Here is an 18,672-nt window from a genome sequence, read left to right on the forward strand (position 1 = left end):
TTTGCTTTGAGAATTATTAAGAGAAGTATGCATGCTATCAGTATAGAGATTTTTCTTCATTAATATCCTAAATTTTTGAGTAATTTCTCCTTGGAAAGGTGTATTAATTCTAAAACTAGTGTACCTCCAGCCTTTTAGAAAAATGGCTTTGAGATAAGCTCTATTATGTCCACCTTGGTGACCTTAATCCCTTTCTGTGGCTCTCCTGGTCAATGACATTGCTGACCTATATTGCATCTTTAAAATTCTTAAATGACTGTGCCACTTCAGAGTTTTAAAATTACCCATTTGAGTCATGTATTCCTCTACCCATTGTAGTCTCAGGAAAAGGAATTGCAAGTGGACCATGATTTCTGCCTTCAGACAAGTCTAGGAACAATAATTTATTGTGTAAACTGCAGAGGGAAACATGGTAGGCAATCACCTGCTGGAGTCACCATTGTGAAAAGGGACATTTCTTCTTTTATGTATCCCTATTAATTTCCATATAGGTTTTATTATATAGTTCAACATACTAGATTTTGGACTCTGTTTTTTGCCAACTAGTTCTGGAGTTTAAAATTAAGAGATGTATTTGTACAATTTTGTACTTTTCTCCAGGCACATATATTTCTCTCAGAGCCCTGCTTTTATCATGCCCAAGAGATTTGGTGTTTTCTGTTCCATGTGTTTCCAGGATGTTGTACTGAAAAACCTCAATACACCCCCCCTTTTTGAGACTCTGAAGCTCACCTCAGTGGAAAATTACCCAAGGTCCTTTCCCCTAGGCAGGGAACCAGGTCTTATTAGAAAGAACATTGGGTCCAGAGTGTTAACGAAGGAAACAAGCTGGCTGTAGAGATAAGTGTAATTCTGACCTTGTGGTTTCTCCAAGGAGCATGAGTTATGCCCGCACTTCTGACAATCCCTATTGCTTGCCCAGATCTGCACCTGCAGTAGCTCCACTCCTTACAACATCCCTATTATTTTGCTTGCCAAAATTATGTATATAAAGAGAAAGCTGTCCTAGGGCCTGGCGCATTCAGTTAGCCAAACTGCTGAATCGCCCACAGATGCCTGTGTAAAAAAAAAAGTAAACCTCTTGCGGTTTGCATCCTTCTGTCTGGTTATTGAGCTCGGGACATCACCGGGGTATTCAGCCTGAAGCCTGATTACTTCAGATCTTTCAGTACCTTTCTTTCTTGTTTACTTCTTGATACATTTGCCCTTTAATAGTGTGTCATAAATCTCTATCAGTTTATACATCTTCTATAGGTTATTTTTCTATTGGTTTTCAGGGTTTATTTTTGGTGTGGTGCCTGTGCCACAAGCAACTCCGAGGTATCAGGAAAAGAAAGATGTTCAGCTGTTTGTACTAAGAAAATGTCTGTACTGCCTTTTATTGTCAGGTGTGTGTGTATGTGTGTGGTGACAGGACTCTCTTGTAGGAGGGAACAGTCTTATATATAGTCTTACAACACAGTAGAAAAAGCCCAGTGGAAGAGAGCGTGTTTTTCTCATGCTAGATGTTGATGTCAGTGGGGCAATGCAGGGGCAGTAAACTGGGACTAGAAAACAGGATGCACTGTTGGCTATCAGCGGACAAACAACTCAGAGACCCTGTGGGGCTAGCCCCCAACATTTCCCCCTTTTGTATTTTTTTAAATTTTTTTTGAACTGTTTGCTACTTTATAGAATCTTCCATACAGATTTCTTTGGCTCTCGGGCCATGTTATAGGCTTTTGTTATTTTTCTCAGGGGCTACAGCCATACCCACTCCTTGTAAAAAGTTTTTAGAGATGACTCACAAAATTGACCTTAAGTTTGTAGCAATAACCAACCCTGTATAAATGCAAACAAATATTTATAAACAATATTTGTGAATGTGGGCATTGTTCTTACCAAACTAATTCCTGCTGTAAAGGGGTGCTGTTCATACCATGGAGATCATAACAAAACTCAGAAACCTGTATAAGTCCTTGTTTTCGGGGTCTGTAAGGATGCATTTTCTTAGCTGTTTAAGATGTTGAATCACTTGGGCCACTGATTCTGGAGGTCTTGCTTCATCAAACCATACTAGTCTGGAAGGAACCCACAGCTTTTTATTTTCTGTGGAAATAAAAGCAGAAATTCTTTTCCCAAGTAACCTGTCCTTATATTTAAATTTAGAAGTGAAAGCATTTTCAAAATATGTAAGTTGGCTTATTTTAGCAGCATTGATAATCAAATGTCTTTTAGTAGTTTTTGTTTTTTTCTTAGCAATTAAACAGTTTAAAGACAACACAACAGCACACAGTATCCAGACTCTCCATGTATTTTCTATTCCATATACTTTTATCTTTTTCTTTTCTTTCACTTAATACCAGTACCTCATTTATTAACTGTTACCAATTTTCAATTCACCATCTTCCAACCAAGGATGATCCTTCAGCCTTAAGATTTGGCGCACACCTTTAATCCCAGCACTCGGGATGCAGACACAGGCAGCTCTTTGTGCGTTCGAGGCCAGGGTGGACCGATAGCCTCCGAAACAATGCAGAGAAATCCTGTCTCGTAAAAACAAAAAAAAAAGATGTATTCAATTCACCCTTCAACTGAGGGCTATCTCTCAGGTTCCCCTTTCTTTCCTGACCTTGTGGGCAAAGGCCTGAATATTTAACCTGGTATCCCTAACTTGATACCCCTTTCCAATACACCCTCATAGCTTTACTTGCTGGCCAGCTTTTGAGGGTGATCTCTCAGTTCCCCTTTACTTTGCTGACCTTAATGGATCAGGCAAAAGGCTGGAGATTAATTTAATACACCTTTTCCTTAGAAGGTGACCTCTCAAGCAAAAGCCTGGGGATTTCACCATTCAATTTTACTGTTAGAAGTGGAGGTACCTGTTTTAATTCTTTTCTTTCTTGAGTCTCTCCTCTCTTGAGTCTTCTGTCTGGCTGAACTTTCTCCCACAATGCTTGTCCAGTGCTGCACCTATGTATCTTTCAGACAGGTCACCACTGTTTGATGGAAGATGTCTTTCTGTATACATGTTTTTCTTATGAATAAAACACTGATTGGCTGACTGGCAAAGCAAGAAGTGTATCCAGGATCAGGAGATGAGGATAATTCTGGGAAAAGTAGGTAGTTGGAGTCTCATGTAGAGCCCAGGAAGAGAGGACATACTAGGTGTTCTCTAGTAAGCCAAGACCATGTGGAAATACATAGATGAATAGAAATGGACTAATAATTAAGACAGAGCTATCAATAATAAGCCAAAGCCATTGGCCAACATTTTATATTTAATATAGTGCCTGTGTGTTTATTTCAGGCTGAAGTAGTTCTGGGACCAAGCAGGTGGGGCAGATCTTGCATCAACAATTGTTGATTAATGGATTTATAGCTAGGTAATATTTTACATTTTCTTGTGGTAGATTTCAGAGTGTCAGTAATATCAACATTAGTCATTAGGACTGAAGTCTCTTGTTAGGCAACCCATCAATTTCTCTTTAGAAAGAGGACACTACTATTAGTTTGTGGAGAACAATACAATCCCAGGTAATGGCCTATATTCCATTAGATGGCATCTAATGCTCCAAGCACTGAAGGGCTTATTTGATGACAAGAGATATCTAATTGGGGGATCTTTCCATTTTCTTGTCTCTTACTAATAAATTTACCTCAAACTTTTTATTTCACAATAGATATGGAGCAGTGTTTAAGGTGTGCAGATAATCAATATGCTAACATGCAGAGGATTCACTGCATTAAAAAATGTGTGGCCTTCCTATCCCATGAAGACACCTTGGGGATGATTTTAACCTCCTTATCCTTGGGTTTCTCTGGACTGACAGTTTCTGTTTTGGGGGTCTTTTTAAAACACCGAGACACTCCAGTTGTCAAAGCTAATAATCAAACACTTAGTTATATTCTGCTCATCTCCCTCATCCTCTGTTTTTTCTGTTCTTTGCTCTTCATTGGTCATCCCAACCCAGCCACTTGCATTCTGCAGCACACCGTATTTGGAGCTGTGTGCACTGTGGCTCTTTCCACTGTCTTAGCCAAAACTGTTACTGTGGCACTGGCCTTCAGAGTTACTTCTCCAGGAAGAAGGATGAGGTGTTTACTGATATCAAGAGCACCAAACTTCATAGTACCCTTCTGCACTCTGATCCAACTTATTTTCATTGGCATCTGGCTGGAGACATCACCTCCTTTTATTGACATAGATATACATTCAGAATATGAACACATCATCATTGTGTGCAACAAGGGCTCTGTCACTGCCTTTTATTGTGTCCTGGAATACCTGGGCTGTCTGGCACTGGGGAGCTTCACCCTGGCTTTCCTGGTGAGAACCTTGCCTGATACTTTTAATGAAGCCAAGTTCCTGACCTTTAGCATGCTGGTATTTTGTAGTGTCTGGGTCACTTTCCTTCCTGTCTTCCAAAGCACCAAGGACAGGTCTGTGGTAGTCACTGAGGTAATATCTATCTTGGCTCCTGGTGCTGGCCTACTTGGATGCATTTTTCTTCCAAAGTGCTATGTTATTTTGTTAAGGTCAGAAAAAATTTATAGTTATCATTCTAAGAATAGGAAACACTTTGAAACTAAAATATCTTCTGAATATTAAACATGCTTGTTTTCTAAATTGGATCTTGGGACAGTTTCAATACACTTCAATCATCAAACTGAAATCTTCCTTTTACTTTTATCTACATATGGCTCTGGGATTATTCTAACATTTGAATCACTACAAACTGTAGCCATCAGCTTGCCACCTTTTACTCCCCTAACTTTATTTTCATAAATATGTGATTCTTGATTTAACGATGTACCTCCTTCTTGTCACCATGGAAGATACTTCAGTTCAGATATTTTGTTTTCTGAAACTACTTTGTCAAAACCAAACTTTGAATATCTATATTTCAATATTTCACTCTATTTTTTGCAAAATTACTATTGTTACATTACATTTTTATGTATACGAATGCATTAAATTCTATGTGTATTTGCATGTTTTCTAATTAGCATTAAATATGTTCATGTACTCACTTCATGTACTAACATTAACTGTATGATCAAACAGCAATTATTATCATCTTGAAATTTTTAAACAGTTTCAAACTCTAACTCTGTATAAGTTTTCACCTATGAAGCACTAGCTTAATTTGCTGTATTGATGTTTTTGGGAACTATCCATTTGCACATATTCCCCCCCATTTGATATTTGAAAAAATCCAATTTCTGACAATCACAGCAGCAAATTGCCAGCTAATCCAAAGAAAAGTTTATAAATGATACATCAAAATGAATAAAATGCATAGCTCTTCTCAAGCTACCCTTATCTGCAGCATAGGTAGTTTCTGTACTCAGATTACCTGTTTGATCATGTTTCCCCAAAAGCTCATTCTTTGTTTTAATAGACTTCAATCTTCAGAAACAATTTACTTCTTTCAATAAGGAGATGGACTTTACTTTCATTGATTATTCACATCTTTGTAAATCTTTATAGTATGTGTCTAAAGGTCCATGGGCGTCTCGAATCCTTTGAATTTGATTTTTAAAAATTAAGCCTGAATAATTGTTGGAATGTGTCAATAAACATTCTATGCTTTATTCATTTACTTATAATGTGTCAACCCCACTTTCATGTCCCTCACACTTTTACTCCACAATAATATGGGAGCATGTCTTTGAATGAATATAAGTCATTCTAATTTCATACATCCACTTAAAATTTTATTACTTCATTTTCCTTAAACACCAATACAGAGTTATTGTTTGTATATGTACTACATATTCATTGTCAGTGGAAAGATATGTAGATTGTTTATATTTCCTAGCTACTGTGAGCACAGATGCACTTAGCATGGCTAAACAAGGTTTTTTTTTAGTAGAATGCTGTGTTCTTGGTGTACATGCCAAGGAATAGTATAGCTGGGCTTCCTGGTAGCTTCATTTTTAGACTTTTTTGTTGAAAATATTTATTTTATTACTTAAATTTTAAATAGCTTGCTTCACATGTAAATCCCAGTTCCCTCTCCCTCCCCTCTTCCTACACCCTCCCACAATCCTCCCCAGCCTCCCACCCTATTCCCACTTCCTTCCATATAGGGGATATGCAGTGTCTGTCATTTCACTCAGGGCAGGTTCCAGGCACTCCCCTAAGAATCTGGGCTGAGAGAGCATCCCTCTTTGTGTTATGGACACACAAAATCCATTTGTATGCCAGGGATAAGCACTGATCTACTGCCCAGGGCCACATAGGTTGCTCAGGCCTCCTTACTAAATGTCACACTCAGGGGGTCTGGATCAGTCCCATGCTGGCCTCCCAGCTGTTGGTCTGGATTCCACGGGCTTGCCCTTTTTCAGATCAGCTGTCTTTGCTGGTTTTGCCAGCCCATTCTTTGCCAATTTGCTCATTGCTCCTCTCTCTGTCACTGGGTTCCTTGGGTTCAGTTCAGTGTTTAACTGTGGGTGTTTGCCTCTGCTTCTGTCAGTCACTGGATGAAGGTTGTAGGATGGCATATAGTGTAGATATCAAGTTCGTTGTCAGTAATGAACATTTAAGGTGGTCTCTCCAGTATTGTTTAGCTTTCCAGTTGGTGTCATCCCTTTAGATCACTAGAGGTCTCACTGGTGCCAGATCTGTCTTCTAACCTATGATTCCTTCTTTTATGGTATTTCTCATCCTGTTCTCCCCCTATTCTACCCCCACTCAACCTTCCTATTCCCCCATGACCTACTCTCTGTTCCTCTTCTCCTCCTTTCTTCTTCCCAGCTCCCACTTCTCCCCACCCCTTGCCGTGTTCCCCATCTGTTCAGAAGATCTTGCCTAATTCCTCTTCTCTGGGATACCATGCATATCTGTTAGGTTCTTTCCTGTTTCCCAGACTCTCTGTCAGTGGAAGTGCAGACTGGCACTATCCTGATCCATGCCTAAAAACCGTATATGAATTAGTACATGCCATGTGTGTCTTTTTGTGACTGGGTTACCTCACTCAGGATGGTTTCTTCTAGTTCTATCCATTTGCCTGCAGATTTCAAGATTCCATTGCTGTTTTCTGCTGAGTAGTACTCCATTGTGTAAATGTACCACATTTTCTCTATTCACTCTTCGGTTGAGGGGCATCTAGGTTGCTTCTAAATTCCATCCATTACAAATAATGCTGCTATGAACATAGTGGAGCAGATGCCCTTGTTGTATGAATTTGCATATTTTGGATATATGCCTAAGAGTGGAATTGTTGGGTCTTGTGGTAGATTGATTCCCATTTTTCTGAAGAATCTCCATATTGATTTCCAAAGTAGGTGTACCAGTTGGCACTCCCACCAGCAGTGCAGGAGTGATACCCGTCCTCCACATCCTCTCCTGCATAAATTGTCTTCGACATTTTTGATTTTAGCCATTCTGACAGGAGTAAGATGGTATCTCAGAGCTGTTTTGATTTGTATTTCCCTGATGGATAAGGATGTTGAGCACTTTCTCAAGTGTCTCTTAGCCATTTTAGGCTCCCCTACTGAGAATTCTCTATTTAGTTCTGTAGCCAACTTTTTAATTGGATCCTTTGGTGTTTTGGAGATTTGCTTCTTGAGTTCTTTGTAAATTTTGGAGATTAGCCCTCTGTCAGATGTGGGGTTAGTGAATATCTTTTCCCATTCTGTGGACTACCTGTTTGTCTTGTTGATGTTGTCCTTTGCCTTACAGGAGCTTCTCAGTTTCAGGAGGTCCCATTGTTAATTCTCGATCTCAGTGTCTGTGCTACTGGTGTTATGTTCAGGAAGTGGTCTCCTGTTCCAACTTATTGAAGAGTATCTGCCCCTTTCTCTTCTAAGAGTTTCAGTGTGGTTGGATTTATGTTGAGGTCTTTGATCCATTTGAACTTGCGTGTATGACAATAGACATGGATCTATTTGCAGTCTTCTGCATGCCAATACCCAGTTATGCCAGCACCAGTTGTTGAAGATGCTTTCTTTTTTCCATTGTATAATTTTAGCTTCTTTGTCAAAAATCAAGTGTTTATAGGTGTGTGGGTTAAAATCATTGTTTTCAATTTGGTTCCATTGGTCTACCTGTCTATTTTTGTGCCAATACCAAGCTGCATTTTATCTAAACTTATTTCCATAGTGACATCAAAGTTTTCATGCCTGGGGCTTATTGTTCATGTTGTTCCATCATTTTGCCATATTGGAGATCCCTTCATATATTTTGAGTTCAACAATTTAGGCATAAGAAGAAGATATGATAGTGGCAAGATAAGTAATAGTCAGTGATATTCTATCACTCCCCACAGGGTTAAATATTTTTCTTATGTGTTAATATATGTACCTGTGACTATATCTGTCTCTGTGTATGTAGTTATGTATAACCTATGATTTCCATAGATTAAAATTTTAAATAGGAGCTGATTATCCAATTTATTAATATAGTAATAATCATACTTAATAAGCACCATTAAAATCATAATCAAGCAAACCAGCAGTAAAATTGAAAATGAAAAATCACTATCCAATACTGAATTATTTGTCTACCATTTTGACCACAGGAAACAATTTTATGTTAATGGATTTAACAGAAAGACCCAATTAAAATTAAACTTATATTCTTAGAATTTTTTAAAAACTGAGCTATTTGGAGATTAACTAATTATTTTTGGCCTGCTGCTTGATTATAAGAGAGCTCTGTACTTGAATGAGAGAATTGAAACAGGATATCTCCTGAATTCAAAATAAATTAAATAGATGGTATTCTTGGACCTCATCATCATATCTGTAGTTACATATTATTTATGATTTATTAAATCTTTCCTGATGATTCAGAAAGCAAAGTCAGCCAGAAGCTGTAGAAGCCAGGAATGCCCCTTTAATCCCAGCAGACAGAAGCTAGGAGATGTGGTACACACCTTCAATCCTAGGACTCAGGAATAATTGTAAATGGGTCTCTATGAGTCACCCAGGTCATCCAAGGCCACCCAGATCTAAAGGAATTGTAGCTCACAACTTTATTCCCAGGAATCATGAGAGGTATGTAAGGCAGAAGCGAGGACTCAATACCAGGCATTCATTCTCCAGTCACACTGAAGATAGGAGCATTCATTCTCTTGCTATACTGAGGAGAGGCAGCACTTTGAGGCTTGGAGAACAGCTTGTGTATCAGGCCTTTCAGCCTGAGCTAGAGGTAAATGCTAGTACCCAGCTGAGTTGCTTTTCTAATCTTCAGTTTGAACTGCAATATTTGTCTCTGAGTCTTTTATTTTTTGTTACAACTGGCACCCAATTTAAACTAAGAATTCATGAAAAAAGTCACTTTGATGCCATGCTGTTTCATTTTTATATTTCTGTGATTAAAACACCATTGCCTAGGCAACTTGTAGAAGAATTGTATTGTTTGGAACTTTCAGCTCCAGAGAGTCTCTGAGGGCAGAGCAGATGAGAGACCATAAAGCTAGAATAGTACATCACAGTCTGCATTTGATCTACAAACAGAAAACCTAGATAATACACTGTGGGGAGCACAAAGCTTTTGAAGTCTCCAGCCTTCACCCAGTGATACATCTCCTAGAAAAAGTCAAGCTTCCTAATCATTTCTCACAATTCCTACTTACTGTGAATTAAGAATTCAAATTTATGAATGCTATTCTCATTCAAACCAAAATAAACCCTTTCTACACAAGCCTGATAATGTGTACTTGATTCTCTGAATCCACTTAAAGGTGAAAAAAATATAACTTACCCCACAGAGATATCTGCTGAATTCCTTACATGTACCATGACTCACAAGCCCACACAAACACATCGTGTGAGCACACAACAATAAAAGATACTTTAAAAGATGTTATTATATACACAAAAGAAGCCTCACCTTTTAATCTATTTATGCGATGACTATATTTAAGGAAAATAAAATAAAGTTTAAAATTTATACTTGGAGATCCTGTCAGCTTAGGAAAGGGTTTTAGAAAAAGAATCTCTTTAGCGTGTCTGGAGAAGCAATGCCTTTTTCTGACTCTCTAGTGCTGGAATTAAAGGAGTGAGGTATGAATTCAATGAAAATGAAGACACAACATACCCAAACCTATGGGACACTTTGAAAGCAGTGCTACGGGGGAAGTTCATAGCACTAAGTGCTCACATGAAGAAACAGGAGAACAGTTATACCAGAGAATTAACATCACAGCTAAAAGCTCTAGAACGCAAAGAAGCAAAATCCCCCAGGAGGAGTAGATGCCAAGAAATAATCAAATTGAGGGCTGAAATCAATAAAGTAGAAACCAGGAAAACAATACAAAGAATCAATGCAACGAAGAGTTGGTTCTTTGAGAAAATCAACAAGATAGACAAACCTTTGTCCAAACTTACCAAAAAGCAGAGAGTGAACATGCAAATTAACAAAATCAGAAATGAAAAGGGGGACATAACAACAGACTCTGAGGAAATCCAGAGAATCATTAGGTCATACTTTGAAAACCTGTACTCCACAAAATTCGAAAATTTAAAGGAAATGGATGACTTCCTGGACAGCTATCATTTGCCAAAACTAAATCAAGAACAGATAAGCAATTTAAATAGACCTATAACCCCTATGGAAATAGAAGCTGTCATCAAAAGTCTCCCAACCAAAAAAAGTCCAGGTCCAGATGGCCTCACTGCAGAATTTTACCAGAAATTCAAAGAACAGCTTATACCAATTCTTCTCAAAGTGTTCCACACAATAGAAGCAGAAGGGTCTTTGCCAAACTCTTTCTATGAGGCTTCAATAACCTTGATCCCCAAGCCACACAAAGATACAACTGAGAAAGAGAACTTCAGACCAATATCCCTCATGAACATTGATGCAAAAATACTCAATAAAATACTGGCAAATCAGATCCAAGACCACATCAAAACAATCATTCACCACGATCAAGTAGGTTTCATCCCAGGGATGCAGGGATGGTTCAACATACGAAAATCCATCAACGTAATCCACCATATAAACAAGCTGAAAAACAAAAATCACATGATCATCTCACTAGATGCTGAAAAAGCCTTTGACAAAATCCAACACCCCTTCATGATAAAGGTCTTGTAGAGATCTGGAATAACAGGGACATACTTAAACATAATAAAAGCTATATACAGTAAACCAACAGCCAACATCAAACTAAATGGACAGAAACTCAACGCAATTCCTCTAAACTCAGGAACAAAACAAGGCTGTCCACTCTCTCCATACCTTTTCAACATGGTACTTGAAGTTCTAGCTATTGCCATACGACAACAAAGGGGGATCAAGGGGATACAAATTGGGAAGGAAGAGGTCAAACTTTCACTGTTTGCAGACAATATGATAGTTTACATCAATGACCCAAAGAACTCTACCAGGGAACTCTTACAGCTGATTAACACCTTCAGCAAAGTGGCAGGCTACAAGATCAACTCAAGAAAATCAGTAGCCCTACTATATACAGATGATAAAAGGGCTGAAAGAGAAATCAGAGAAACATCACCCTTTACAATTGCCACAAACAACATAAAATACCTTGGGGTAATGCTAACCAAACAAGTGAAAGACCTGTATCATAAGAACTTTGAATCTTTAAAGAAAGAAATTAAAGAAGCCCTCAGAAAATGGAAAGATCTCCCATGCTCTTGGATAGGTAGGATCAATTTAGTAAAAATGGCAATCCTGGCAAAAGCAATCTACAGATTCAATGCAATCCCCATTAAAATCCCAGCACAATTCTTCACAGACCTTGAAAGAACAATAATCAATTTTGTATGGAAAAACAAAAGACCCAGGATAGCCAAAACAACCCTGTTCAACAAGGCAATGTCCAGAGGCATCACCATCCCTGACCTCAAGCTCTATTACAGAGCTATAGTCCTGAAAACAGCTTGGTATTGGCACAAAAATAGACAGGTAGACCAATGGAATCGAATTGAAAATCCGGGTATTAACCCACACACATACGAACATCTGATCTTTGACAAAGAAGCTAAAAATATACAATGGAATAAAGAAAGCATCTTCAACAAATGGTGCTGGCATAATTGGAGACTGGCATGTAGAAGAATGCGGATTGATCCATGTTCATCGCCATGCACAAAACTTAAGTCCAAATGGATCAAAGACCTCAATATAAATCCAGCCATACTGAACCTCTTAGAAGAGAAAGTGGGTGGTACCCTTGAACGAATAGGTACAGGAGACAACTTCCTGAACATAACACCAGTAGCACAGACAGTGAGATCAACAATTAATAAATGGGACCTACTGAAACTGAGAAACTTCTGTAAGGCAAAGGACACAGTCAGCAAGACAAAAAGGCAGCCCACACAATGGGAAAAAATATTCACTAATCCCACATCTGACAGAGGGTTGATCTCCAAAATTTACAAAGAACTCAAGAAGCAAGTCTCCAAAACACCAAAGGACCCTAGTAAAAAGTGGGCTGCAGAACTAAATAGATAGTTTTCAATAGAGGGCCTCACCCTCCCTGGGGGAATGAGGGGATAAGGGGGGGGGGTTGGAGGGAGGGCACGGTAGGAGGGGAGGGAATGGGAGAGGGACCTGGAACTGACTTGTGAAGCAACCTCGTTTCTTATCTAAATTTAAACTGGAAAAAAAAAGAAAGTTATTTGAATGCATGTTAAACATTAATGTAATTTTTGAAAGGTTATATCTGATTTTTTTTTACCAAAATAAATCTGGAGAATTAAAAAAATAAAATATAATAAAAAAAGAAAAAAAATAAAGGAGTGAGGTATAATTTTCTTTTAGACTGATTCATTCTTGTGTAGAATGGGATGGCATTAGACTCACAGAAATCAATATACTTGTTAGTCCTGAGTTCTAGGATTAAAGGAGTGTACCACCACCTCCTAGCTTATAAATTAAATTGATCCATTTTTTATTTTTTCTCCTTTTTCCCCATATTTTTTATTTAACTTTTTATGCATGTCACATTCAGTTCACTCTCCCTCCCCTCCTTCCCCACCCTCCAATCCTTCCAACCCATCACCCCCACTCCATCTCCCCTCCACTCCCCAGGGAGGGCAAGGGGCCTCCATGAGGGATTTCCAGAGTTAATCACATCATCCCGGGAATGGCCCAGGTTCTTCCCCATGTGTCCAGGCTGAGAGAGCATCCCTCCACATGGCATGGGCACCCAGAGTCCCTCTGTATGACAGGAATAAATACTGCTCCACTCCCCAAGGTCTCAAAGATTGCCAAGGCCTCCTCTCTGTCACCCAGGTTCCATGAGAGGGTGTCTGGATCAGTTCCATGCTGGCCCCGCAATCATCAGTCTGGGGTCCATGTGATGCCTCTTGTTTAGGTCATCTGCCCCTGTGGGCCTCACCAGCCCGATCCCGATTCCCTTGGTCATCACTCCTCTTTGAAAGTTTCAGGGGTTCAATTCAGTTCACAGCTGTGGGTGTCTACCTCTGCCTCCATCAGCCACTGGATGAGAGTTCTAGGATGGCGTATAAGGCAGTCATCATTCTCGCCATCATGGGAGGGCATTTCGGGAGCCTTAATGCCTGTTGGTGTCATTCCTGTAGATCTGTGAACATCTCACTAGTGCCAGATCTCTCCTCCCACTTATAATGGATCCTTCTTTTATGGTATCTCCCATCCGTTTTTCCTCTATTCTTACCCTGGCTCAACCTTCCTGCTCTCTCATGTCATCCTCTCTCCTCTTCTCTCCCTCCCTTTCTCCCATCTCTTTCTGCCCTCCCCTCCTCCCCCTCCCCAATCTAATTAGGAGATAGCATCCCATAACCCTTCTCCAGGTTATCATGCATATCTCTCTTAGGGTGCTCACTGCCCCCCAGACTCTCTGGCGGTGGGACTGTGGGCTGGCAATGCCCTCCTCCAAGTCTAAAAATCCATATATGAGTAAGTACATACCATGTTTGTCTTTTTGTGACTGGGTTACCTCACTCAGGACGATTTCTTCTAGTGCCATCCATTTGCCTGCAAATTTCAAGATTGTGATGAATAGTCTTAAACTCACTAGTGAAGAAAATATTTTCTGAACAGGACACAAGCACTAAGATCAACAATGAGTAAGTGGCATTGAACAAAGCTGAAAACCTTCTGTGTGACAAAAGGCACTCTTATTCAGACAAAGTGGTAATCTGCAGTGTAGGGAAAAAAGGCCCTTTCAATTCCACATATAATACCTGGATAAAAAAGTTGAAAAAAGTGATCATCAAGGTAACAAAGAACTAAATTAAAATTTGTGTACAGGTATAAACATAGGAGTTCTCAAATGATCAAATACAAATTGTTGAGAAACATTGAAAAAATTTTCAATAGCCTTACTCATCAGGGACATAAAATCAAAACTATTTTGAGATTTTATCTTAAACCAGTCAAAATGGCAAAGTTCAGCAAAACAATTTGCAGCCCATGCTAACACAGATGAGGAAACACACATCCATTGTTAGATGGCATGCTAACAGCCAGTGTGAAAAATAGTGTGGAGGTTCTGCATACCAAATTGTGCATTTGCACAATTGACTATTATTCACCTGTTCAAAAAATCATAAAGTTTGTAGGTAAATTGATGAAGCTAGAAAAAATAATTGAGTGAGGCAATATAGATACCAATAGACAATTTTGTATGTTTTGCTTACATATATATATATGTGTGTGTGTGTGTGTGTGTGTATATATATATATGTAGTCTGAGATTCCTAAGTACGAGAACTACTGTGTCTGCATCTATATGGGTTGTTTTTTTTTAACTTTCAGTTATTTGTTTATTTTGTCCAATTCTGATTAATTCATTTTTGTTCAACCTTATTGTATTTTATTATGTTTTATCATTACTCTCCAGATATGTGTGTTTTCAATATGAGAGAGAAAAGGGTGTTGATTTAGAGAGGTGGGACAAATCTGAGGATATTTGAGATAATCTGTAGTTGATATATTTTATGAAAAAACCTCTTTTCAATATAAGAAAAGAAGAAAATCATACAAAGTGAACCAATTTAATGTGGTTGTAGAAACCGATCATAACAAATATTGATCCTTGGATTCATGAAGGAGAAATGCACATGGAAATCACAATGAAAAAGTCAAATTTTAGGAAACTAACATGAGAGTTGACTTGTATATTAGCCTGAGCTGACTGACTTGAAATTTCCTAATCAAAAAGAACTCTGCAGACAAGACAAAAACATGCATGCCTGTTGATAATTTTGTATGAGTTTGTTACTCAGATTTGAAAGTGTTGTAATAAAAGTTTCCTGCCTCTACTGCACACTGAGTGTAGCTGCTCCACTTCATGACTAACTTAATGACCTGGGTACATGGGATACACTAATAACTTTGGCTGAACCTTGATATGCAAGGGCCAGATTTCATTATTTCATTTACTGTCTAGCAGGCATCTTCATTTAGAATCATTTTGAAATATTTTCAGGCCATAATGATGTTGGACTAGTTTTAGAAGAATTGCCCCAATTAGGAGAAATATTTTCTTCAGCCTTATTCTGTGTGGTCTTGAATATAGCATGACACCTGGGAACGAGAATGACAATCCTCTATCATATTTTTCAACTTGTGATTCTCTGTAGATCAAGGTCCGCAGATGCAGAGCTCTGGGATAGAAAGTGTTCACACTCCTCTAGAGGATTTTAACAATCTAGGTATAGACACTTTGTAGGGGAGTTCAAATGGGCTTCCCAGTCAAGATAAAATATGTGTACATATTCATACAAACATACCAGGTACTCAAATCTTCCCCGAGCTGCAGCCATAAACACCTTCACAATGTTAGGTCTTTAAAAACGTATTAATGATATTCTTGCTGGTACTTATCTGCCCCATATTGCTATTTCATCAGATTTTGCACTGTTATGATCCTATTAATTGTGCTTTGAAAAAGAAATGAAATACATTCCAAGATAGGGATGTCGTGATTACATTTCTGCTCCCTTTTTATATTTGACACAGACGATTTAAAGCAACAGGTGATTATCAGACTACGAAAATGTGAGTACTCTGTATTGGGAATCCAGGAACTTATCATGAATTCATCATTGCTTGTTTTAGCCCTTTTTTCAAATTCTTTCTCAAATGCATAGAGAAGTTCCTAATGAATTTTCTCAGTATTGATTAGTTTAATATATTAAAGAAGGGCAGATTTTTCACAGGTCTTCTTTTCACCAATTGCTTTTCAAGGGTAAAAGCTCTAAACTTATTCCAATATTTCCATTCTTCCTTCATAGGATGATGCAATGTATGTATGCTAAAACATAATGTGAGCCTGTTTAGTAAGATCTGATATGAGAGGTTACAACAAGTTTCCTATCCTAACATATCCAACAGATGATAAAGCCCCTTTAATCACCTGTGCTATTCCTACAATTTCTTTGAGAAGCCACTGTTATTCTTCTTCATGTATAAGAACAGACTTCATACTATAGTGGCCACATACATATCTGTGAAATTTATACTATTACTTCCTGCTATGCAGTCTCCACAGCATTTGAAACAACAATTGCAGAAGAAGAAAGAGAGCAGGCATCCATGAGGTACATTTTATTTCCGTTTTACTTGGACACATTCAATGCTGCAGGTACTGAATATGCTCAATGCACTTTTGCAGCAGGAAGTCTAGTTCATAAATGCTTAATATATTTGACAGAATCACAACATTATGTTTTTGCCTATGTGAATTTTACAATGTGTTGTCAAAAGCAACAACTGCTGTAGCTTCTGATCACATGCTAGAGAGACAGTTCTAACGCAATACTGTTAGCCTGGAATAGAGGGTTACAATATGGAGTGCCTTTCCAGTTTCAGAAGACTTTCTTTTCTCTCATGGTAAAATGATAATATATTTGTGTGCTTAACTTCACTCAATTTAACACTTTTCTAAGGTCCCATGCTCATTTTATTTCACCAGTTTGATATTTCCTTCCACATTGGTATTAATGTTTATTTGTAGAATTTTCTTATAGCTACTCCTGGAAAGTATTGTAACAATTGACAAATTAGCATGATTATCAGAAATATCAGGCATAAGACTTGTAAGACTGATTAGTTAGCTTTTACAAACCAGTGGTTCATGATAAATATAGAAAGGAATAATTTCTATGATCAAAGTCCTTTGAGGATATTTAAAAACTTATAAAGTAGTTTTTACAGGAGAAAGAGAAATTCTCCCCTAAATAGGCATGACAATCTTTCAAAAGCCTGTTGGTGTGACCACTGAGTACTTGGTGAAGGATAGTTGAATGAAATAATTGGAAATCAAAGGCTATATGGAATATTTTCTTATCTAAGACAATAGGTCAAAATTGAAAATTCCAACACACACACACACACACACACACACACACACACACACACACACATGAAATACAAGATTGAAGCTCTAGTATAGTCATGGGAAGAGCTAAACATTCTCAGAAATAAACACTGTTTCATTGAAGAAGTAAAGTATGCCTCCTCTATCCCAAGATCTCTTGGTGCAATTGTTATTAGGGGAAATTTTCATTTCACTTTGTAGGCAGAGAAGGTATTTGGGCATTTTCTGTTCTGTTTTTCAACCTCACTACCTCATAGACTAATGTGTGCAGCTGGTTGCTTTCTCCATAAAGGCATAGTTGGATTTCTCTAAGGTGGAAAAGAACCCACTTCCAAACTGCAAATAAATCATAAGTTATTCAGTATAAATTGTTATTGAATGTTTTATTCAGTGAAATAATACATATTCAAATGATAATTTGAAACTTTAATTTTAGATGTGACAGGATAGTGTACAGAATCCCCATGGACAACAAAATTATTCCATGTATTGTTCATTGTTAACAACATTCACATTGAATATGGAAACTTATTTAAATTTTTCCCTCTTACATTTATACTGAATTATTTAAAATATTAATAATTCCCTTATCCACAATTTATATACTGTACATTCTGCAAAAGTGTATTCTGTAGAAAGGAAAATTGTTTACCCTTAAATACAATGTCTAAATTTTATTAAACTTTGCAGTTTCTTAATATCAGTATGATCCTATCATATATTTTGAATTCTGCATATGTTGTTGATATAATTTCCTGTAGAGAACCCAAGGAATTGGGAAGAAGGACATCAAAGTTTAGATGCATAATTTTAAAATTATTAGTTTCTTTGTCCATTTACTTCAGTGGTGGAATGGCATTGTTGCAATTTCGATTCTCTCAAGCAGCATGTAGTATTTTCTGATCCTCAACATTCTTGCAAGTTTTTTCCTCACTTTTGTACTTAGTTTAAAAACTACATTATGGAGATATGTGGTTTTTACTTGCACACTCCTGATAGGTAATGATTTTGAGCAATTGTTTTCATTAATTTTCAACTGAGTTCATTTTTTAGAAATAGGTTTTTTATATGACACATTCTGATAATGGTGTCTTATCAGAAGAGAGAATGTTTATATCTTCTGACTTTTAGGACTTTTATTATGAAAATGTTGGAATTTGCCAAAGGCTTTTTCTTCATCTATTTAGAAGATCATGTAATTTTCACCTTTACTTCCATTAGCATGGTTTATTTTACTTATTGACCTATACATGTTGAACTGGTGATGCATTTCTGCAACACAGCCAACTTGATCATGGAGGATGACAATGTGTGTGCCTGCTCATTGTTTGCTACTGTTTTACTAATAATTTTTACATTTATGTCCATCAAGAATGCTGGTCTGTGTTTATTTTTCTGTTTC

The sequence above is a fragment of the Mesocricetus auratus genome, unplaced genomic scaffold (assembly GCF_017639785.1).
Source record: "Mesocricetus auratus isolate SY011 unplaced genomic scaffold, BCM_Maur_2.0 Super-Scaffold_6731, whole genome shotgun sequence".
Classification (NCBI taxonomy): domain Eukaryota; kingdom Metazoa; phylum Chordata; class Mammalia; order Rodentia; family Cricetidae; genus Mesocricetus; species Mesocricetus auratus.